At 47.9% G+C, this 25,476-nt stretch overlaps 1 protein-coding gene and 1 non-coding gene across 6 annotated transcripts in view; both read right to left on the reverse strand.

Annotated features, from left to right (window-relative positions):
- LOC126424866 (uncharacterized) overlaps positions 1-25,476 on the reverse strand; it is a 436,545-nt gene that overhangs the window by 233,141 nt on the left and 177,928 nt on the right. The gene's annotated exons all lie outside the window — the stretch shown is intronic.
- On the reverse strand, positions 19,657-19,729 carry Trnat-agu (transfer RNA threonine (anticodon AGU)). The gene has a single exon. It is a non-coding gene; the product is annotated as a tRNA-Thr (tRNA).

A 25,476-nucleotide genomic window follows, 5' to 3' on the forward strand; every position in this document is an offset into this window, starting at 1 on the left:
TGGTTTATCCGGGCGTTCGTTGGTCCCTGTGCATGACACTCAGTGGAGTGCTCGGCTCGAGGCATTGCACGCATCGCCAAGGCAGCGGTGTTGCCTCAGTCGATGGCTGTGGGATTTGTAACTCCTAACTCCAATAAGAGTGGAGATAGAAGCAGAAACGTGTTTTTTCAGCCAAGCGCCCACTGACTGCCCTACGCAGCAGGTGTGTTTGTGAGAATAGTACTGGCCTGCCCTATCGACTTGTTTTGCAGGGCAGCCTACATGTAAGGGGCAAAAAAAGTTTTCAAACCTCTGACATATCGGCTGCCATGTATGACATATATATTGTGGGAGTAGTATCGGCCTCCTACATCATTCTGTATCGCAGCCATGCCAGTCGGCATGGCTGGTGGAAAGTTGAGATGGACAAGTGAAGGACTGGAGAAAAGAGTGGGGCTGTGAGGGGATGCATTTGGACATGGGGATCCAGGAGTGGATAGACAGAGAGTGGGCAGGAAGGGACAGACAGAGACAGGGAGGGGAGGGAAGGGAAGAACAGGAGGGACAGAGAGAGGGAGGGGAGGAGATGGAATGTTAGATGCTGGCAGGAGGAGATGGTCAGACAGAGAGGAAGGAGGAGTAGATGGAAACGGAGGACAAGACAGCAAGGGAGGAGGATATAGGGAGTACATAGATGGGAGGAGGAGATGAAAAAGAAGAAAGGGAGGAGATGGACAGAACAGTGGGAGAGGAGGAGGAGATGTATAGAAAGGGGAGGGAAGAGGAGTTGGTCAGAGAGAGGGAGGAGTAGAGGGACAGAGAGATGCAGAAGAGGAAATGGGCAGAGAGGCGGACATGATGGGTGGAGAGGGGGAGGTGGAAATGGGCAGAGAGGGGAGAGGTGGAGATGGGCAGAGATGCTGAGGAAGAGATGGGCAGTGGGACATAGAAGCGAGGGGTGCACTGAGCAGATGGTTAGAGAAAGCTTAGGACAGGGAGGAGAGGAGACGGGCAGAGGAGGAAGGAGAGCAAGAGAGGGGGAGGAGATCGCATTACGTCTGACATACACGTATGCACCTGTTGGGCTACCATGTAAACAGATGTACAGAATTCACCGGTTTCGCTGTTAGCTGATTCCGTGACACCTTCTCCCCCTCACGTGTCAGACATGAACATTTTAGTCCCAGTATATCCCATTAAAAACAGGAAAAATCGCGGAGCACAACAAGACCTCTCTTCCGCATGAAGCAACTAACAAACGCTGACAAGTACTATCTCACATGGCAGCTAGGTATCTTGTTTTTCAGAAAACCTGAGCCCTGTACATACTATTTCCTTATTCTGTATGGTAATGGCATTAACGACGATATGCCTGCTCCATAAGCTCCATAAGGCTGCGCTGACGTCAGAAATACATTCAGTGCATCCTCCGGCACCCTACCACACAGTATGTCGCGTCAGCAGCTAAATCTCTCCTTGCTCGTCATTAGGGCAGCGTTACGGTGTTCGTGCAGCTCTTGTGCGTCTTAATTCTTTTCTGCTTCTCCATCTTGTCGTTCTTCATCGATTGCACAAATCAACGTTGAAAATCACCACCACCTCCTTCCGAGGATTAGAAGTTGTAGACACTTGCTCCTGTCTCTATCGCCGATCCCTTCTCTTTTCAGTCGGCCGATAATTTACTATCGTTTTTGGCAATCTGTTTTTTGTCATTCTATCAACACGTTCCTTCCACCGTGGCCGGGTATGGCAGAGTTCTTCAGTTATGAAGCCCCATCTCTTCAGGTTGTCTCTGGATCGTCCAACTCCTGATCGTAATCTGTTTAAAGATTTCCACACCAGCCAGCTCTCGTTGTGTCCAGGTGGCAGTTCTTCAGCTTCTGGCGCCTGCAGGTGAGGCGTCGACTTCTTCCATAACTCCAGCCTTGCCTTCTCTGGTGAAATGGTGAGCTTCTCGGGTGTTCTCAGGAAGCTCTTTCGCGATCTCAGCCGTTGCTGTGGTGGATTATGTCCGTGCAGTGGATGGGCACTGTCCTGTTCCACTTTCGGTCTCTCCTTGTTGGCAGCCACTGTTCTGCGTACCCATGGTGGCGCTATTCCAGCCAGGCAGTGGAGCTTATCAGTTGGGGTAGGTCTTAAGCAACCTGTGATCAACCTGCAGGTTTCGTTGAGAGCAATGTCTACTTGTCTGGCATGAGATGACCTGTACCAGACTGGAGAAGCATATTCAGCAGTAGAAAAGCACAGTGGCATTGGAGAACAGCGAATTGCACGAAGATTGATCTCCTGCAAGGCACTCCAAGCGCCTTGGAGGTTGCAAAGTACTGGGCACATGTAATATAAATACAATTTGTGTATATATATGCACATATTTATTGATGTGTATGGCTACTGTAAATTTGTATGTTTCTGATTCGAGAATAATAATAATGGCAGAGTTTTGAAAACATTGTTATAATGAAAGTGGCTAGCGGCTTTCGGCATGTTCAGTCTCGATATGAAAAGCAAAATTCCGCATCACCTACATTTTTTTCTGCAATTAACACAAAATATTTAAAATTAATAATAACAGGAGGTTGTGACTGCAGCGGCACTGGTTGCTGTACATTGTAAATATTCTTTGGCACCTCGTCCTTAAACGCGAGGACCTTGTTGATTAGAAAAGATAATTCTAGTACCACTTCTACACATAAAGTTGGGCCTAATTAGTTTGCGAAATACTTTACCCAAACAGGCATCTATGAAAAGTGTTTTCAAAGAAGGCGTGTTTGTTGGGCTTGGCATTCGATTCCAAGTTTGTATTTTCAATAACTGAGTTAGAGGGAGAGTTCCGTGACATTCAACGAGTTTTTACTGAGTTCTTAGCCAACTTAAAGGGTACACATTACATTACTGTAGAAGCCAACATGCTGGAAACATTCAAGAAGTAAGGCTGTTTGATGAGACTCAACATTCGCTTACTGCAGGGCGACCTCGATATTTTCCCTAAAATGTTGGGTGATGTCAAGCGAGTACCAAAATCAGGGCTTTAATCAAAATACCAGAGTGATGACAGATCGTATCTCCGCCGCTGGAATACCGATCTCACGGTCTTCAGTGGCTCTTTTCATCGAGGCGTACAACAGGCAGTTCATCAGCGAAGAAATCCTGCACAAGTTCTACGCAGACAGATCTGAGGACCCTGCCGGCCACGAGACTACCTCAACATCTCGCAGACAGTTCACAGAAACATTTGCCTTGTGTGATCGAGGATTGTCTCGATGAAAAATGATTGCCGTCAGAGTTCCGTCAATCACAACCAGCCGTGACCTGAAGTCATGCCCAATGGTTCCCCGAAGCACGACGTCAGCAGTAACAGTCTGTGCCACCAGGTCGATTCCACAGTGGGTGATGGCGGTGATCCGGGGCAGCGCAGTGCAGTGCAGCGTGCGGCGCCGCTCGTCGCCAGTCTGTGCTTCCTGGTCACGGCACCACTCCAAACGCAGCATACGCGTGGGACGGCAGTTCGCTGATCCGACTGCTGCCAGCCTCTGACGAGTGGCAGAATGTTGTACAGTCCATTGCTCGTTCTCGGATCGCAGGGGCCGATGTGGAGGGGTCAGAATGAGCTGGGTGAGCAGTAAGAGACCTCCTCTCGTGGTGGCCAGACACGGCCGACCGGCACCTCGGTGAGAGTACACGTACCCTCACGTTCCCGAGTCGGCCGACATCTCTCCAGGAATGGCCTACCGTGGCCCACCCATCTGGACACTGCACGAATCGACCAGCTGGCCAAATGGAGGTCCAGAATGGGGGTCCCCGATAACGCTGTCTCTCACGAATACACGGCATCTCTGTGTTCTCAACTGTGATCCCTCAACACCTGATGCTGTTAACACCTCTTATGTACCCCATCATGTCGGGTAACAAAACCGCATACGAAAAACGCTAATAGAGTCTTGTGGCCATTCTACCTGTGACAGATAAATGAAATCCTAAATATGGTGTGTATGTGCACGAAGTTGGAGCGGCAGCCAATTGAGTCTTCTGGATGCTCCCAAATATATGCATTTTGATGATTTTCTAGTTGTTAATTAAGTCACAGCGTGCACTTAGCAGGAAACCCTGTAGATCGATAGCCACATGTGTCAAGAAGCAGATGAGTTTAAACATCTGGGGGTGGTAGTAAACATCGGAAATGATGAGAAACAAGAAATAGAAGCGAGGATAAACGCGGCATCCGGAACGTCACATTCACTCAACCAGCTACTGTCATCCAAAATTTTTCTAGAAGGACAAAGATAACGTTAGACGAAATTATGATCAGGCCAGTATTACTTATGCTACTGTAAGGGAAACCATCTCAAACCCAACCCAGGGAAAACCCAAACGTTGCGCCTTCCACCTAAAGAACAGACAATCTGCAAGAAGACTACAACTTAACTGGGAAAGAGTACCCCTGGAACATTGCGAAACACCAAAATACTTAGGCGTCACCTTGGATAGAGCACTCACCTACAAAAGCACTGCATGAACACAAAACACAAAGTAGCCGCGAGAAACAACAATGTGCGCAAACTAACGGGCACAGCCTGGAATAGTGAGAAGCACAGCTCTTGCCTTGCTTTGTGCCATTCAACAGCGGAGTACGCGTGCCCAGTGTGGGCCAATTCTAGCCACGCCAAGCAAGTGGACATACCGCACCATCACAGGCTGTCTGAGACCAACTCCGACTGATAAATTGTACTGCCTGGCAGGCGTGGCCCCGTCAGATATTAGAAGGAAAGTAGCGGCCAGGAAGGGAGAGACAAACGCGTCGACCCCACCTGCCCACCCGCTGTACAAACACCAGCCAGCCCGCCGCCGACTAAAATCTAGAAGAAGCTTCCTCCACAGAGCAGAAAACATCGTCGGGACACCGCAGCAAGTGAGGCTGGCAATGTGGCGAGAAGGGAACGCGCACCTCGGGGAATGCTTAGTCCCAAACGAAGAACTCCCTCCCCGCCACATGGAAGGATGGACGACATGGAAATCTCTTAATAGGCTGCGCTCTGGTGTCACACGATCCACAGAGAATAGGCGCAAATGGGGCCTCTCAAATGAACCGGCGCTGTGTGACTGTGAACATACTCAAACCACCACCCACCTCACCTCACGCAGTGTGTGCTGTGCCCAAACACCTGCACTATGAAGGATTTGATGAATGCCACCTCAGGCCAGGTCCTGGTCCAAGACTTCATAAAATAAAAAACTACTTGACCCTGCTTATATATCTGTATACTTTTATGTATGTGTTAATCATTCTGATTTTATGTATGATGCTTCTGACACGACTAAATAAAGAAACTTATGCTACAGAAATATGGAAGATACATAATAACGAAGAGAGAAACATAAAGGTTTCCGAAAATAAAAAGCTGCAGAAGATAGGCCAATGTACGAGGGAGGCGAATGGTGAAGAATAAAGAAGACGGAGCTCAGAGGACAACATAACGAAGGAGATGTTGTGCCACATCTGTAAAAGGGAACAGGCATCAAAACTGTGAGGGGTGGACAGAGAGCTTGAGACAGGTGGTAAATAAGATGGAGATACCAGGTGGCCAAGGATCTTGCGCACAGGGAGGAAGACGCCAAAGGGCAGAACGCCCTGGAGGACGCTACTTGACGAGGCCGAAACCAGACTGCGGTTTGTGTGTGAGCCAGGAGAATATGAGGACGACTAAGTGTACATCAGCACGGTTTGTCCGTGCGTCCGTGCACGCCACTTTAATTCCGTAACTCACCCCCCAGCGCTATGGGGGCTTAAGTGGCGTGGTAGACCTCTAGCCCCCCTCTATAAAGAACATTTCGGTTTGCAACGGCAGGCTTCGATGTTAAAAGAGGACATCGCACCAACGGAAGCAGCTGGGAATCGAGGGCCGAAATGAACGAGACCGGCCGGGTATGTGCCCTCCAGACTGTTCCGTCATCCTGCTGTGGTGGCGAAACCCTCCAGGTGAGAAACGTGTATATGTGGACGATGGCAAAAGACATTCGGTAGCATACTTTTGGAAACTGATTACTTCGGATGAAGGAAAAGTCAGATAAATGCAACTGAAAATGAGCTGTTTGAGGTAGTGAAAATTGTAGATCAACAGTATGCCGAAAAGTAAAAGAGGAGGAGATCTTGCTAGCGGTGAACTGAAAGAAGAAAACAGAAAGAAGAGCAGTGAAGAAATGATAATGGTGAGAACCACGTTTAGCTTCACAACGGAAGAGAATGAACCGACTGAGAAAAAAATGACAATGGAGCGAGATGCTGAGCAAGCAGACCTAGAGAAACTGCTGGAAAAAACAAAGATTACGAAACGAACTACGCAGAGCTAAAATGACTGAAGTTCGTGAAAGTCCCCCTCCCCTCAATCTCTCTCCATCTCCTCCTCACCCCTTCGTCCATCTCCCCCCTTCACTGCCCCATCTCCTCCCTCTCGCTCTCTGTGCCTTGTTTACTGTTATTGCAAACGATATCTCGATTGTGAAATGACATCACATAAAATGAACGGCTGGCTAAGTCTGTTCGGATCATTGATGTAAGGCAGGCTCATCCAACACTCGCGGCCGGCGGGCGCGGCCGCGCGGCAGTGTAGTTGGGCGCCCCGCAGGCGACGAGAGAGAGAGAGAGAGAGAGAGAGAGAGAGAGAGACGGCACGGCACTGACCCGCGCTGGGCTGTACCGCGGTCAGACACAACGGAAACACAGGAGGCGCAGCTCTGTAAAAGTGCTCGATGAGCGGCAAAACGAGCAAAGCATTTATTGTTTCGGTAAGAACTAGTGTTCGTGTGCCAGAATTACTACGCAAAGCTTTAGAGAACGATATCCAAAACAGGAATAGAAGAACAACTCAGTAGTTTTCTGACGCACAGGCTGATTCTATTAGTAGTGCACATGCACACTCATCATACGTGCAGTCTTCTGAAAGATATATCAATACATATTCTATTTTAACATAAATAGTCTATTTTAGAAATAATAGTATCATGCAAGAATCTGAACTGAGCGAGTTAAGAAATTTTCGAGATTTTTGCTAACAACGTTAAACCACACCTAGTCTTTATATAGTAGTATAGATTAGGGTATTGTCGAATACTTAATTGGATTAGAGATCATTTAAGATTATTTTTGAGTGATTGGTAATATTTTTGACCGTGAAATAGTTACATAATTATGATTTTTTTAATGTTCATTTCTTCGATGCGTCCAAGTAATCTGGAATTTCTCAGAAAATTATTAAAATGTTAAGATCAAGCGAAGCGGCGCTCTTAAGCTAGTATTTTAAATGAACAATTGGAGCTAACGCGAGGGGTATTCCAAACTAACATCCGGTGACCAGTATTTAACTGACGGTGGCCTTGAAACACGTTTCACGCACGCAGCGCTGTCTGCCGACTCTTTAGGAAACTAGTGCAACGTTGGTTTGTTTCAGTAGTCGTTTGCCAGGCGGTGAGAGCAGATCCCGCCAGTTGTGATGCCCACGGCGTGATAAGATTTTTGCTGGCAAAAGGATCTTCAGCTGCTGAAACCATCGTGAGTTATGCCTAATGTATAAACCTGAAATAACCAATGACAAACAAGTTCGAAAATGGTATCGAGATTTTCAAAATATCCGCATTCACGATGAACAGCAGGCCCAGTACCCGGGCTGACATCTCTGATCAAGTGAACCAAAAAATTTCGAAGTGACCGTCGATTGACAATTATTGGTCTGACTAATGAATTCCAAAATTTTGTTCGAACCTCAATTTACAGAACTGACACTGGACAGCTTGGTCATCGCAAACTGTGCGCGAGGTGGGTTCCAAAAATGCTCACCGATCAGCACGAAGAGCGAACAACGCGTAGTGCACGACAGTTTCTGGAGAACAAGATGGAGAAGATTTATTTTCCCACGTGGTTACGAGCGACGAGACGAGGGTGTTGTACACCGACGCAGAATTGAAACAGAAGTCAATGCAGTGGCGCCATTCAAGTTCACCCAAGCTAAAGAAGTTTAAGGAATCTCTGTTTCAGAACGGAAAAACGGTGGCTATTGTTTTTTCTTTTCGGACGACGAAAAGAGCGCCCTTGATCGATTTCCTGTATCGTAGATCAACAATTACAGCGGACGTATAGTGTGAAACGCCCATGTATCTTAGTCGCACGGTCGACAACGACTTCGCGGGAAACTGGCACAATCCTCCTTCAAGACAACGCACGCCCTCAGACCGCTGCTAAAACGAAGGAGACGAGTCAAGATTTTTGTTCGGTATTTGTTGATCACCCTCCGTACAGTCTCGACCTTGCACTGAGCGACTATTTCCTCTTCTTGCATTTGAAAAAATGGCTCAGTGGACAACGATTTCGAAGACTGGCGTTACCAACTGGTTCAACACCCAGTCAGCAGACTTCAATGATGAGAGGCTAAAGAAGGTGGTCAGCTTTAGAGAAAGTGTGTCAATATGAACGGCAATTACGTGGAAAAGTAACGTAGATATGAGGTAAAATTCATTGAAGAGCCAAAGAAACTGGTGCACCTGCTTCATACCGTGTAGGGCTCCCTGGAGCACGCGGAAGTGCCGCAACACGACATGGCATGGACTCGACTAATGTCTGAAGTAGTGCCAGAAGGAACTGATACCATGAATCGTACAGTGCTGTCCATCAATCCGTAAGAGTACAAAAGGGTGGAGATCTCTTCCGAACAGCACGTTCCAAGCATCCCAGGTACGCCCAATAATGTTCATGTCTGGGGAGTTTAGTGGCCACTGGAAGTGTTTAAACTCAGAAGAGTGATCCCGGAGCCACTCTGTAGCAATTCTGGACGTGTGGGATGTCGTATTGTGCTTCTGGAATTGCCCAAGTTCGTCGGAATGCACAGTGGACACGAATGGATGCAGGTGATCAGACAGGATGCTTACGTACGTGTCACCTGTCAGAGTCGTATCTAGACGTATCAGGGGTCCCATATCACTCCAACTGCACACCCCATGCCATTACGGAGCCTCCACCAGCTTTAACAGTCCCCTGCTGACGTGGAGGGTCATGGATTCATGAGGCTGTCTCCATATCCGTACACGTGCATCCGCTCGATACAATTTGAAACGAGACTCGTCCGACCAGGTATCATGTTTCCAGTCATCAACAGTCCAGTGTCGGCGTTAAAGAGCCCGGGCGAGGCGTAAAGCTTTGTGTCCTGGAGTCACCAAGAGTACACGAGTGCGTCATCGGCTCCAACGGCCCACGTCGATGATGTTGCGTCGGATGGTCCACACGGTGGCCCTTGTTGTTGATGGTCCAGCATTGAAATCTGCAGCAATTTACGGAAGGGTTGCGCTTCTGTCAATTTGAAAGATTCTCTTCAGTCGTCGTTGGTCCTGTTTTTGCAAGATCTTTTGCTGGCCGGAGCGATGTCGGAGATTTGATGTTTTATCGGATTCCTGATATTCACGGAACACTAGTGAAATGTTCGAACGGGAAAATCCCCGATTCATCGCTACCTCGGAGATGCTGTGTCCATCGCTCACGTGTCAACTATAACACCACGTTCCAACTCACTTAAATCTTGATAACCCAGCATTGTAGCGGCAGTAACCGATCTAACAGCTGCGCCAGACACTTGGTGTCTTATATAGGCTATAACCGACCGCTGCGCCGTATTCTGCCTGTTTACATATCTCTGTATTTGACCCGCCGGACAACCTCCACATCCTCCCGTCACTTGCAGGAGTGGCGACCAGCGCGCAGCCGCTGCGGTCGACGCCCGCCACGTGGGCGCTGTACGCCGCGGCGCCCACCAAGGTGTACAAGCGGCACGCCGTCGCCGCGCGCAGCTGGGCCTTCCGCAGCGAGCGCGAACACCTGCTGGTGCTCTCCAGCCGCGACGACGGCGACAGCGACGCCTCAGGCTCGGAACAGGCGGCGGCCCGCCACGTCGCCCCCGGGAGCCGGCCGATGGCTCAGTCCGAGTCCTTCGCCAGCCTGTGGAGCGACTTCCTCGCCAGGCTCTCCGCCGACGACGACAGCGACGCGGCCGGTTCGGACGCCGTGGTTTCCCTGCAGGCCGTCTCGAGGGCGGCCAGGAGCGGCGGCCACCACCTGCCCACCTACCACCGCGACCCGCTCGCCTACGTCAGCAAGTACGTCCCCGACGACGACGACGACGTAGCTGCTGCCGGCGGGTTCGTCGGAGCCAGCTCCGTGTTGGGGACCGGAGTGGGCGAAAGCAGATCCGAGAAATCGGAGAAGCCGACCTCAGACGAGACATCCACAGCAGACAGTAAAGTCGAGGCGGTCACCTGGCCCAGCTACGACGATCCCGTCGTGTACGGTGACGCCCTCGAGGGTAAAGAGCGGCATTCCACCGGCATCCCGGTACCAGCTGAGCAGCGGCCGTCTGCGGCACGGGAGAAAGAGGAGCGACTGGGCACGGGAGACGGCGGTCGTCCGGACACCGGGATACAGACCGAGCACAGTAATGCCGGCGTCACTACACTCAGTACCCTACAAACTACTCGTGGGCAAACTGGGGAGGACAGAGACCGACCAGCGTCCAATCAGAAACCACCGCGGGACGAGAAATCGGGCGACGAGAAGGAGACAGCTGGTGAGAGCAGCGAGCCCGACGACGGAGCTGCGAAGCGGGAAGAGGAGCGGGCCGACTTCGTGCCGTACTTTGCGCGCCCCGAGCACTACAGGATCAGCCACGGGCGGCCAGAAGAGGGCGAGGGCGAGGCCGAGGAAGGCTCTGCGCAGTCTGAGGCGGCCGACCTGGAGGAGAGGGGCAGCCAGCAGAGCGGAGTCGCGGCCACGCGCAGGTACCCTCGTCTGCACTGTCGCTCTAGTTTCGCACGGTTCATTGCTTTCAAACTCACGCACAACTGAATTCTGAACCACCTGCATACTAGCTGGAAAGGGCTATTTCTGCTTCAGATAGCAAATGTTCGACAATCACGAAATTGACTTCAGACATGCCACAACGAAGCGTAACAGCGTTTGTAATGTTCTCAGTATACATACACCGTTTATAAGATAGTCACAAGTTGTTCAACGACGATGTTGTTGGCTGCATGAAAGAATCGAAGAAAATAAAAGGCACTTGCAAAACAATTTCCACTCGTTCCAACTAATGGCAGCCCTCTTCAAATATAGGTGATGAATAGCAAAACTATGAGATAATTAATGAAGAGTAATCAAATTTCTGGAATCCATTTGTCTAGGTAACATATTTAGAGATTAATATTTCAACATCACAGGTTGATGTAAGGGCGAAATAAGCCATTGTAAATGTGAAATGCTCGTACAGTAATATGCTACAATGTTGAATGCAAGCCTGCAAACGTGCATGCACCGTATTGTACAGGTGTTGAATGTCTGGAATGTCTGTGCGATAGTGTTCCACACCTGTTGCACTTGGTCGGTCAATACAGGGACGATTCATATTAGTTGTGGATCGCGCAGGAGTTGTCGTCCAATGACGTCCCATATGTGCTCAATTGGAGAGAGATCTGGTGATCGAGCAGGCCGAGACAACAGGTCCACACCCTGTAGATCTTGTTGGGTTACAATACCGGTATGTGTGTGTGAGCGTTATCCTGTTGGAAAACACCACCTGGAATACTGTTCGTGAAAGGCAGCACAAAAGGCCTAATCTACATCTACATCTACATTTATACTCCGCAAGCCACCCAACGGTGTGTGGAGGAGGGCACTTTATGTGCCACTGTCATTACCTCCCTTTCCTGTTCCAGTCGCGTATGGTTCGCGGGAAGAACGACTGTCTGAAAGCCTCCGTGCGCGCTCTAATCTCTCTAATTTTACATTCGTGATCTCCTCGGGAGGTATAAGTAGGGGGAAGCAATATATTCGATACCTCATCCAGAAACGCACCCTCTCGAAACCTGGCGAGCAAGCTACACCGCGATGCAGAGCGCCTCTCTTGCAGAGTCTGCCACTTGAGTTTATTAAACATCTCCGTAACGCTATCACGCTAACCAAATAACCCTGTGACGAAACGCGCCGCTCTTCTTTGGATCTTCTCTATCTCCTCTGTCAACCCGAACTGGTACGGATCCCACACTGATGAGCAATACTCATGTATAGGTCGAACGAATGTTTTGTAAGCCACCTCCTTTGTTGATGGACTACATTTTCTAAGCACTCTCCCAATGAATCTCAACCTGGTACCCGCCTTACCAACAATTAATTTTATATGATCATTCCACTTCAAATCGTTCCGCACGCATACTCCCAGATATTTTACAGAAGTAACTGCTACCAGTGTTTGTTCCGCTATCATATAATCATACAATAAAGGATCCTTCTTTCTATGTACTCGCAATACATTACATTTGTCTATGTTAAGGGTCAGTTGCCACTCCCTGCACCAAGTGCCTATCCGCTGCAGATCTTCCTGCATTTCGCTACAATTTTCTAATGCTGCAACTTCTCTGTATACTACAGCATCATCCGCAAAAAGCCGCATGGAACTTCCGACACTATCTACTAGGTCATTTATATATATTGTGAAAAGCAATGGTCCCATAACACTCCCCTGTGGCACGCCAGAGGTTACTTTAACGTCTGTAGACGTCTCTCCATTGATAACAACATGCTGTGTTCTGTTTGCTAAAAACTCTTCAATCCAGCCACACAGCTGGTCTGATATTCCGTAGGCTCTTACTTTGTTTATCAGGCGACAGTGCGGAACTGTATCGAACGCCTTCCGGAAGTGAAGAAAAATAGCATCTACCTGGGAGCCTGTATCTAATATTTTCTGGGTCTCATGAACAAATAAAGCGAGTTGGGTCTCACACGATCGCTGTTTCCGGAATCCATGTTGATTCCTACGTAGTAGATTGTGGGTTTCCAAAAACGACATGATACTCGAGCAAATCACAAGTTTCAAATAAAAATTTGCAGTCTTGGTGCGTGGAATAACCAGGAGAGTGCTCGTGCTGTCAAACGAAATCGTACACCAGACCATTGCTCCCAGGGGAGGTCCAGTGTGTCTAGCACGCTGAAAGGTTGGTTGCGCGCCCTTAGCTGGTCTCCTTTTAACCAACAGACGGATATCACTGGCAGCGAGGCAAAACCGGCTTTCATTAGGAAACGCAACAGACCTCCACCCTGGGCCCCAATGAGCTCTCGCTTGACACCACGAAAGTCGCAAATCGCCGGCCGAAGTGGCCGTGCGGTTAAAGGCGCTGCAGTCTGGAACCGCAAGACCGCTACGGTCGCAGGTTCGAATCCTGCCTCGGGCATGGATGTGTGCGACGTCCTTAGGTTAGTTAGGTTTAACTAGTTCTAAGTTCTAGGGGACTAATGACCCCAGAAGTTGAGTCCCATAGTGCTCAGAGCCATTTTTGAAGTCGCAAATCGCGGTAGCTTCGGATCAGTGGACTGCAGGCTACACGGCGCCTGGCTCAGAGCTTTCCACGGGCTAGCCGATTTGCAGTAGTTCCTTGTATCATACTGGTGCGCCAGAGCCATACGCCGGACACGAGGGGTCTCCCCTCTCCGCAGTGCCACGTGGCCGTGCAGAGCCCAGTGTTCTTGTGAGCACCGCTGCTAGCAACCATGTACACTGGCTCCATTTCTGCCAAGCCTTTCTGCAATATCCAGATCGTTGAACCTCAGTGAGGTGTTGATAACGGCGCCTCTGCTGCCTTAAAGACACTCTGTACCGGCACCAGCTCTCTCACAGGCGACCAACGCCCACCAACAAACTTGTTGGTCATCCTCGTAGTGGCGCTACTAGCGCCACTCTCACGCGATTGCCGAGAAATCTCAAGAGACATCTTTTAGAGGCAGAAACACGCCGAACAACTTTCGTTTATGTCGGTATTGAGATTTTTTTTCCCGCCAGTGTATTAATAAATTAAACATAATTCCCACAACTAAGAGAAAGAACCGATAGAATTCCGTTACAGGATTACAGGCGAACACGTAGAGCAGGTCACAGTGTATACGTATTTAGGAGTAGTTCCAACAAGCGATTGAAACGGAACGAACGTGTAATAATCAGCCGTAGGGAGGGTGAACAGAACACACTGATTCGTTGGACGGCTTCTACGCGTCTGGAATGGAAACTGCGTACGAGTGGCTGGTGCCACTATTGTTCCAGACGTAGGAGGAATCCGGAGACAGGTAAGTCGACACAGCCCGTACGAACGTCTAACAGAAATGAACGGCGAACTCAAATGGCGATCTCTGGAAAGAAATCGTCGCTGTAAAGCCTGCTGGGTGAATTTAGTGAATCTGTATTTTAGGAAGACTGCAATTCCGCTACGGCTGTATATCTCGTTTGTGTCATGAGCATGAGGTAACAGAAATCGGGGCGAAGGCAGGGGCGGGAGCCTACATAGAGTTTAAAAAAATTGAAAAAAAAGAAAAGATTGATGAAATATTGTGTGATATAATTTGTCTAAAAGTAAGAAATAGAACGTATTAGAGAAACGCTTGACGAGCCTCATTTGTCGTACATGACCATGAGCATCATTCAAAGATGCGTCATATGTTTAACTAATCTGTTATATTTCTTACTTTTACACAAATTATTTCAGTAAACGTTTGAGCGACCTTCTTTCAGTGTTTTTAATTTTCATGTTCTGTTTTGAAAACAAGATCTTACTGACACCTTATTTGTTTTCCTAGCGTCTTCCGTTCTCTACATGTCCCGAACATAGTACTTGATTCGAAGGAATGATTACTTTCAAGCAAATAAACCCATCTTTGCAAACGTAGCCCATTCTTCGATTTCCTGCTCTTAGTTTGGCTAAGAAAATCCGGACAAAAATCCACTGTGCAATACACAGGGAACCTTGTTTTCGCTCCACTGAAACATTTGACTAAAAATAGAATTTGGGAATGAAGTTGGGAATGAAATGGATGGGAAAATCGGTAAAATTAGTTCGAAGTGCTGTCCGCCAAACACTCTAGACTGGATTGCAGACTATATAGGCGGATACGCTGGGACGCTGCGCTATTTGTGTTTAAGTTGAATCTCACAGTTATCTTCAACTACGATCGTACGCCTTGACCTGACATACAGGGCACGTTTTCAGGAGGCCGTGGTACTTCCAAGACCCCGGGCCGCGATACGGCGGCACCGGAAGGCGCGAGCGCCAGCGACAGCAGCAGGAGGGAGGGGCCCAGCAGCGTCAGCCCCAGCCGCCGCAGCGCCGCAACCACCGGCAGAAGGTCAAGCAGCACTCCGAGGCCGACGTGTGGGACTACTACGGCAACCCCGACAACTTCTACATCCCTCCGGACACCCTGTCGACCATAGTCATCGAGAAGCAGGAGAAGGGGCAGGAGCAGGAGAAGGGGCAGGAAGGGAAGAAGCAGGGGGGCGAGCCCCAGGCCAGAGCCAGCGCGGCCGCCGGGCGCAGCAGCCGGGAGTCCGACTGGCCGCCCCTGGGCTTCCGCAGCAGCACCCACCACTCCGGGCCAGCTGCCGGAGGCTCCGAAGGGCGAGGCGCGGCGGCCGAGGCAGAGGCGGCCGGGCCCTCCGCCGGCGAGCACTGGTCGCAACTCCACCCCAGCGGCAATCCTTACCACAGCGAGTACGAGTACCCCAAGGTCGAATACACCTCGGCTCCGGCTGCCGTCGCCGCGCGGACTGCGGAGGGTTCCGACGGAAACTACCCTTGGTCTCTATACCACACTTCGCCGTCTCATTATTTTGGAACTCGCAAAACGAAGGTCGCCGAAAAAACTGGCGGAACTGCTCCGACCAGTCCGTCCTCCGAGGGCACAACTGGGAACGGTGAGAAGGCTAAGGGTAAAGGTGTCGTCAGGGAAGGAGGCGGCGCGCCGAGCAAGCCGGCGACCCGAGGCGCCGACCCGCTGTGGCACCTGGCCATGAGGGCGCTCGCCCACGCCGCCGCCGCGGGGAAGGCGAGGGCGCCGGCAAAGCCGAAGCCCTCCGGCGCGCACGAGAACGGCAAGGCCGAGATCCCGAAAAAAGGCGACTCCCTGCACTACACCGGCTCCCCGTCCCGTACTTCTGGAAGCGAAAATGTACCAGACACCTCGAAAAAGAGTGACACTTCCACCGACATTGCCCCGACAAATCCAGTTTCTTGGTTCTCTGGAGAGGGCACTTACCCTTCCCATCAAACTTCGTGGGCTTCTTCAGTCACTAACCCAGTTCCAGCAACGACTTCTACAGATGACCGAAAACATGGAGAGGTGTCAACAGACGCCGCTGGTGGCGATCACTGGACACCGTACACTGGCCACTTTGGCCATAATGCACAGACAGGTGAGTGCTAGTGAGACATTTATCCTCGTAGGTTCATCAGCTGACGGTTCGCCTTTGGGTTTACCATACAACCTACATTATTGTATTTAATAATAATGAACTGTTTCTATTGACCTATCTCTGTCTTTTCCAATTAACTGACACCGTAAAATAATGAGAGTTAAAACGAACATTTCAACAACTTCTTATCGTACAACATAAAGCCCACCAGGACTATATCTACTAAAACCATCTATAAGGGGGTGATTTAAATTTGTTTACTCCACAAGTACATGGCCTTGATCCAGATTAGCCTCTGTTGCATCAAACCAATGATTCCATCAACTGGATGAACGCATTATGTTCCAGGTTAGTTTCTCCACGAGCTAACATTCCGCAGCAAGAACCCTTCACCAGTCCATCAGATTCACGTGTCTTCCAGTCCTCTAGTACACGGTGGACCCCCCCTCCCCCCCTCCTCCCTACAGCCTGTGCATCCGGCAGATTCAACAGGCCCATCGTTTCGCCTCCATCACATCCCGCCAGCAGTTCGCATCGCAAAGATTCTGTGGCCTCTCCCTCTCACACTATCCGTAACTGAGGTTGGAAAGACATCTCTGTGAGGCTCTTCCACTTCATGAATCAACACTTGATGACGCTATCATTTTTTTTTCCATTCCGTCTCTATCCGATACTGTCGAGTAAGACTAAAGAAACGGGACGATAGAGCGTTTCCTTGTTACAAGTCTCCCTGCAGTTAATGGCAGTATTCTGTTGCTAAGACTTCCCTACATACAACAGCCTAACGAAGCTGTCAGTGTTGCGTACTCCACGAGCTTATTGTGCTGCCTTATTATCGAGGGACTTCGCTGACAGAGAGACGCTACAAAGCAGTATGAAGTACACGTTCACTTCTTAAACTAGTTCACATTTTCTTAAAAAAAAAGTAAACCGCTATTTGACTGTGTATTATTATATTTATCTTGTACAATCCAGATTTTGGCTTGTATGCCATTATCAAGTACAATGCTAAACCTTGTAGACCGTTATTATCATGACTTAATAATGGTGTAACAGCAGTTAGCACTGTATTTGATAATGGCATACAAGGCGAAATCTGGATTGTACAAAAGATAAATTTAATAATACACAGTCAAATGGCGATTTACTCTTTTAAAAAGTATTGCATGACTCTGACTGAACGCCATCGAAAACTTTCCACGTGGTCACAGCTGTCTGCCGTCTGTGAACCAACAATCGAGATACCGAGCAAGACATTGAAGCTCAGGGTTTGGCCTCAACTGAAGTATCACACCAAATAAGGACGCTTTCCTTGCGCTGTATAAAGCGTCACCTCGTAGAGGTAGCTTTAGCGACTGAGCTGTCCAGATCCAAACGTGGCGCTCCCCACAGCTACGATCCTCCAGTAACTATAGAGGGTCGCTGGAGTAATGGATCCTCCCAGTTGTTTGTAAAAAAGACGCGAGCGGCGCCACTAGAAGGAGAGGTGCGGGGCGGGACTCATCACAGTGACGTGGCAGGAGATCTATAAGTGAAGGAATAGCCGCCTAGTTCTACGGATCTGATGCCCATTTTTAGAACTCTTCCAGACCTGCATTTTTTTCCCCTCACCAGTGTGACCTGCTGTCCGAAAATCTCTGGCACCATTTAGTAGTTTGCCCCGTCGAAACCAAGCTGCGTGCAGTGTAGAGCCAAACATATGTTTTATCACGGGCTTTATTACTGTGGAAGAAATTTTTCTGGCATCTTATGCGCTTTTTTGATTTCAAAACTTCTCCACTGATATACACTATCTGAAATGCAGCGACACCGCCAGTGCAAAAGGCTGCGGGGAGTACCGTGGTGTTAAGTAGAGAAGCAGTGCGAGTGAACTGGTTTCGTCAGGAGAGGTCAGTCACGCCGGACTACTCATTGGGTGTCACCTGAGTCACGAATCCACCAGCGACATCGCAACTCTTCTGCAGCTACCCAAGTCCAGTGTCGGTGATGTCTCTGTGAAGTGGAAACGCGAAGAAACAACCGCAGCTTATGCGAGAGCAGGCAGACCCCTGTGTACTGACGGCCGGGGATCGTCTAACAGTGCAGAGGGTGGTTGTAAAAAATACAGCACGAAATCAGTGGAATGGATCACTTCTCGAGTTCCAAAGTGCTACCTGGAGTCCAGCTAGCAAAATGACTGTGCGTGGGAAGTTAAGAGAATTGGGTACTAGGGTTGGTTGGTTGATGGGGAGGGACCAAACTGCTGGGTCGTCGGTCCACTACGGTTGGGCAGCTCCTCATAAGCCACACATTTCTGTATACTATGCTGGCGATACTTGAGGTGACGTAAAGAGCAACGCTACTGGACGGTGGGCGACTGGAAACGAGTGACAGATCACTCTGCACCCTCTGGCGATCTGAAGCGGTTGTTTGTGTTTGGCGATTGCCTGGAGAACGTCAGCTGTCACGACATTTGGTGCCAACAGTGAACTACGGAGGAGCCGTGCGCGGTACGGGGAGGTCTCTACTTTTCAGGTTTCGGCTCTCGAGGATGAATGGCTGCCATACCTCCACAGACATCGGGGTACCTCGCTGAAAGTGTCCCCAGCAGGGTCTTAGCCGTCGTAAACGCACAGGGTGGGCACCCGCTGTATCAGAGTCCACTAATAGGGGGGACATCTTCGATCAGATAATCTATTTTGGATGTTAATGTTCGCCGTATGTTTTGTGTTTAACTTAATGACTTTTTTTATGCTACACACTGCAAATCGTCTCTAGAAAATTCGTTCTCGTTTCTCGAATATGTACTCGTACAGCTATTGGTGGTTGAGAGTATGTGTCGCAGTTCTTCCTCGGTCGGCCTTTCTGCCCGCAGACGCCGGCTCTGGAAGCGCTGCGCCGCCGTGGCCCCCGGCGGCCTTCTTCAGGGACGACGCGGCCGCCGACCACGGGGAGCCGGACGCCGGCGCGCCGCCGCCGAGCCGCCAGCAGCAGCAGGTGAGCACTGAGCACGTGGTCCGCCGTCTGCCGGCGCAGGGCGCGCCGTGGCGCTCCCAGCTCCCAGCTGCAGCTGTAGCTTCGTGCTCGCGACTGACCTCGACTAATTAGAGTGACAATTAGCCGCCTGCTTCACGCCTTTAAGCGGGATGGAGTACGATGCTTCCGAACTATCGTGGGGCGGAATCTCTTCCCTTCCTTTGCACTTGTTAGGCGAACTGCTGAGCACGCAGGCGTAACGAAAAAAGTTTTTATTACTTAGTGGCACAAAAACTATAATAATTATTCAGATCATAAAAAGGGTAATAATTAAATGCCAATGACCAAGGGATTATGTAAGCTGAAGTTGGAGAGGAGGGAAAGGAAAGGGACAAAACGAAAGGAAAGGGACGGAAGTCATGATGTGAGCCGCTTCAGGACCTACCTTATGCGGAGTGAAACGTGTCCGGACCGGGATTCGAACCTGGGGCCTGCTGCTTACTAGGCAGCTGCGTTAACCATTGGGCCACCCGGACACAGTGTTCATCGCAGCTACGCGGACTGTCCCGGTACGTCCATCAGCCCAGCCACACTCCCACCTAGCGCCCCCTGTCTGCGGTCCCAGTCCGTGTCCTCTACCCTCGCTACTTTTGAGATTATATGAATGCGTGGTATTTGTTCTTTCCGCCATATCAGAAGAAACAGACGCCACGCATTCGTATAAGCCATTAGTTGTCGAATATTCTATTATACAGGGTGAGTCACTAAATATTGCCACCGAAGAATTACTCCGAAAGTATGACAGGAGCTAAAAAGTTGGTGGGACAAAAGTTGCGTGGGACAACGGGAGTCATAATATGACGTTGCTTTATTATTGCTAGGTGCGGTCGCTTCATAGATATGAAGATCAATTTTGTTCTTTTAAAATGGGGTCGCTTCAGAGATATGAAGATCAATTTTGTTCTTTTAAAATGGGATGCTGCAGTTTGGTCCTTATTTTCTGATAGCGGCTATCGAGACGAATCAAATGATGTGTAACAGTAAGGTCTTTGAAGGTCAACGAGGGTCACAGAGGTGGCATGAACGTCCATTTACAGAAGGTGTTCGAAGTGATGACCACTGGTATCAGTTCAGTGCTGCAATCTTCTTATCATGGATTGAGTGGTATTCCTTAGCACGTCGGCACTTATCGAAGCACCTGCTCTGACAATTCTCTCTCGTATATCTTCAGGTGTAGTTGGAACGTATTTATAAACAATGTTTCTTTTCGAATCCCCACAATAAATAATCCAGAGGCGTCAAGTCTGCCGAACGATCCGGCCACGACGCATCTCCTCCGCGTCCAATCCAACGATTTGCGAATTGTCTCTGCAACTCATTTCTAGCCATCAGCGAAAAATGTGCCGGACTCCTATCGTGTTGATACCACATACTGTTTCTTCGTCCTAAAGGTATTTCTTCCAATAACAGACCTCATGTTTCTTGCAGGAATGTGGTGTACTTCCTACTATTAAGATTTCCTTCGATGAAATAGGAGCCTGTAATTCAGTCCTCCAGAATCCCACACCATACATTCACCGACCACGGTTTTTGGTGTGCGACTTGCCGCAGCCAATATGGATTTTCAGTTGCCCAATAACGCATGTTACGCAAATTAGCATTTCTATGGTTCGTGAATATAGTCTCGTCAGTAAATCAAATCAAATTGATGTGTCATCCCTCTGAATCTGAAGTTGAGCCCATCGACAGAATTCAGTGAGACGCATACAGTGGTATCAGTTAATTCATGGTGGGAGACTGATATGGTAAGTGTGATATTTACGGCGATGCGGAACATGAACAACAGTACTCTGGCTCATGCCAGATTTCCTTGCGATTTGACGCGAACTAGCAGAAGGATGTCGAACCACAGTGACGAGAGTACCAATTTCCGTTTCCTCGTTAGTGACTTTCCTCTGCCGGATATGTTTCCGATGCGTTAAAGATCCAGTTGTTCTCAATTTATCATGCACATATTCAAATGTACCACGTGTAGGGTGAGTACGTTGAGGATATCTTTCAGTGTATAAGTCTCTAGCTCTCACTGAATTTCGTTGGCATTCTCCGTAAATGAGAAGCATATCGACTTGTTCTTCGAAGGAATACATCATTCACATTCGCTTGATTCCACGATACTAGTCTTACAGTTCCTATTAGTGTTGTATCGCGAAACCATCGAATGGTGTTTACATGTCAATGGCACGTTAGATGGATACGCCGTATTCGGAGAATATTTACTATTTTCACGATATACGAGAGAGAATTGTCAGAGCAGGTGCTTCTATAAGTGCCGGAGTGAAAGGAATACCACTCAATCTATGATAAGAAGACTGCAGCACTGAACTGATACCAGTGGTCATCACTTCGAACAGCTTCTCTAAATGGACATTCATGCCACCTTTTCGACATTCGCTGACCTTCAAAGACCTTACTGTTACACATCATTGGATTCGTCTCGATAGCCGCTATCAGAAAATGACGCGACCCCGCCTAGCAACAAAAAAGCAACGTCATATTATGGCCCCCGTTGTCCCATGCAACAAACTTTTCAGCTACTATCATACTTTCGAAGATATTCTTGGTGGCAAAGGTTAGTGACTCACCGACTCACCCTCTATAGTTATTGATTGTGAAATACAGATGAAAACTGAAGAGAGAGCAGGAAAGAAGTTATTTAAGAATACGGCACGTAATAATAAGAAATAGTACGAGATTTTTGAGCATACGGGACGAGGAATTCCGCCTTATGCCAGACACCTTTTTTGCTGCTATGTTTCACCCATACATGTCTCAGCACCCTCTTAAAGACTTATTTTTTATTTTCTAACTGTAAAATTGTTGTTACATATTAATATTTAGCGAAACTTTTGGTACATAATATTTACAATTGTGAATGATAATTGTTGTACAATATTATACATCATTTGTTCATAGTTCACCGTTGAGATATGTATTAACGACATTATGCAGTGTGTGTTGTTTATAACATTATGTAAGCACGGACATAACAAGAACTGCAACATCACAAGAAGATTTTTCAGAGTTTCAAAAGAAGTGCGCTGTGGCCGAGCGGTTCTAGGCGCTTCAGTCCGTAACCGCGCTGCTGCTGCGGTCCTTAGGTTAGGTAGGTTTTAGTAGTTCTAAGTCTACGGGACTGATGTTAAGTCCCATAGTGCTTAGAGCCGTTTGAACCAAAAGGAGCGTCAGACAACTCTGACTGAAACAAGGGAAAAGAAAGGGCATGCAGATGGTACAGGGACAGCAGCAAAGCATAACTTGACAACGATACAAGGTCCAGTCACGCAACACCTCTATTCCATTTATGAAAGAAGGAAATATAAAAACACAGCAAATGGAGCAGGGAAAACGGAATACAGAAATCTAAAAGATATGTCTATTATTTTCTTAACACACATACACACCTTTTGTGCTTCCTCTAATTCACATCTCTAGTAACGATCTGACGCTGGAGTCAGAGAAATTCGGGCTGGAAATAGGTCGGGTCTAGAGACAGCGTCTATGGTCAGCAATCAGAACCCATGTGTTCGAACACCGCCACTGCTTAAATTTTTAAATAAAAATCATCAGCAGTGGCGGCCGAAGACTTCCGGCGTAAGAAGTCAACCCCGCTCTGTCAAAGAACTCGTCAACGCGGCCGGAGGAGGGGACAGAGGCTCCGGCCACTCTCTTGCCCTTGAGGTGAGAAACCGCCGCTAAAAGGCGCAAGAATCAGCAATGATCAACGGCATGAGGGTGTAGATGGCAATGGAAACCACAGCGTTAAAGACACATAATTTGTATTCACATAACATGTGGTCTATAACTGAAAAAGCGTCAAGACAGTCTCTCTATTCCATATTCGGACCTCCAGGACGGGACTGCCAAGGGTTTTGTGCCCATGAGAAAAAGACTGAAAAACTGAACAATAACGATCTACGACTAGGGGAGTGGAATATCCGAAGTTTGAACGTGGTAGGGAAGCTAGAAAATCTGAAAAGGAAAATGTTAATAAGGCTCAATATAGATAAAGTGGGGGTCAGTGCGGTGAAATGGAAAGAACACGAAGATCTCTAGTCGTATCAGTGTAGCTTAATATCAACAGCAGCAGAAAATGTATAACGGGAGTAGGATTCGAAATAAACAGGAAGAGAGGGCAGAGGGAGTGTTAGTGTGAACAGTTCACTGAAAGGGTTGTTCTCGTAAGAATCGACAGCAAATCAACACCGACAATGATAACTCAGGTATACATGCCAAAGTCGCAAGCAAAAGATGAAGAGATAGAAAGAGTATCTGAGGATACTGAACAGGTAATTCAGTCCTTACAAGGAGATGACAATCTAATAGTCACGGGGGATTGGAATGCGGTTGTAATAGAAGGACAGGAAGAAAGGGTTACGGAAGGAATGAAAGAGGAGAAAGACTAACTGAGGTCTGCAATAAATTTCAGTTATTAATAGCGAATAATCTGTTCAGTATCACACTAGGAGGAGCTATACTTCAAAAAGTCCGGGAGATACGAGAAGATTAATTGCGGTCAGGAAGAGATTCCAAATCAGATAGTGGACCGTAAGGTGTACTCACGAAAAGATATAGACTCAGATCACAATTTAGTAGTGATGAAGAGTAGGCTGAAATTTAAGATACTAGTCAGGAAGAATCCCTGCGCAAAGAAGTGGGATACGGAAATGCGAAGGAGTGAAGAAATATGCTGGAAGTTCTCTGAGGCTATAGATGCTGCGATAAGGAATAGCTCAGTAGGCAGATTAGTTGAAGAGGAATGAACACCTCTAAAAGGGTGATCACAGAAGTAGGAAAGAAAAAACATAGGTACTAGGAAGCTAACTGCGAAGAAGGCATGGGTAACAGAAGACGTAGTTCAATTGACCGATGAAAGAAGGAAGCACAAAAATGCTCAGGAAAATCGGAAATACAGATGTATAAGTCACTTAGGAATGAAATTAATAGGAAGTGGAGGTAGGCTAAGGCGAAACAGCTGCATGAAAAATGTGAAGAAATCGAGCAATGATTTTCGGAAGGACTGACTCACCATATAGAAAAGTCAAAACAACCTTGGGTGAAATTAAAACGAAGGGTGGTAACATTTAAGACTTCAATGGAAACTCCACTGTTAAATGAAGAGCAGAGGGCGGATACGTGGAAAGAGCACTCTTAGGGCCTCATGACGGTGAGGCCTTGGTTCATGAGGTAATAGGAGAAGAAAGAGGAGTCAATATAAGCGAGACAGGGGATCCAGTATTAGAATCAGAATTTAAAAGAACTTTGGTAGACTGCAAATAAAATAAGGCAGAACGGATAGATAACATTCCATAGGAATTTCTGAAATCATTGCGGGAAGTGGCAACAAAACGACTGTTCACGTTGGTATGTAGGATGCGTGAGACTTGTGATATACCATCAGACTTTCGGAACATCATCCACACAATACCGAAGAGCCGACAAGTGCCAGGATTATCGCACAATCAGCTTAACAACTCACGCATCCACGTTGCTGACAATAGTAATATACAGAAGAATGCAAATGAAAACTGAGAATCTGTTAGATGACGATCAGTTTGGGTTTTGGAAACGTAAAGGCAGCAGAGAAGTTGATAATGGAAGCAATAATGAAGAAAAATCTATAACACCTTCATAGGATTCGTCAAACTGGAAAAAGCGTTCGATAATATGAAATGGAGCAAGATGTTCGAAACTGTCAGAAAAACAGAGGTAAGCTATAGGGACAGACGGCTAATATTGTCGCAGAAGAAGCTGAGTAGCTTTGTGGTGTAGTGGTCATGGTACTAAACTGTTGCATGGAGGGTCGTGAGTTCAAAACTCACCTAGACTGTACAGTTTCAATTTCTATACTCGGATCGAGTACATTCTAGAAGTATCCACAAATGTCAAGAATCATTGTACTGGAATGTTCTGTAGCTGTATATATACTGTATGTGTTCTGGCCGGAGGCATTTCGCTCTGCGCTCTTGTATGTGCAAGTGCTGAATAAACCTTAGTTAAGTGATGTTACTGTTCGTCATTCATCTAATTACACCTTTTTCTACGTGACAATATACTATACGTATAAGAACCGATACGGAACAATAAGAGTGAAAAACTGAGAACGAAGTGCACGAATTAAAAAGGGTGTAAGACAAGGATGTATTTTTCGACCCTACTGTTCAATCTATATATCGAAGAGGCAACGACGTAAATAAAAGTTGGATTAAAATTGAAGGTGAAAGGA

The sequence above is a fragment of the Schistocerca serialis genome, chromosome 10 (assembly GCF_023864345.2).
Source record: "Schistocerca serialis cubense isolate TAMUIC-IGC-003099 chromosome 10, iqSchSeri2.2, whole genome shotgun sequence".
In the NCBI taxonomy this organism is placed as follows: Eukaryota; Metazoa; Arthropoda; class Insecta; order Orthoptera; family Acrididae; genus Schistocerca; species Schistocerca serialis.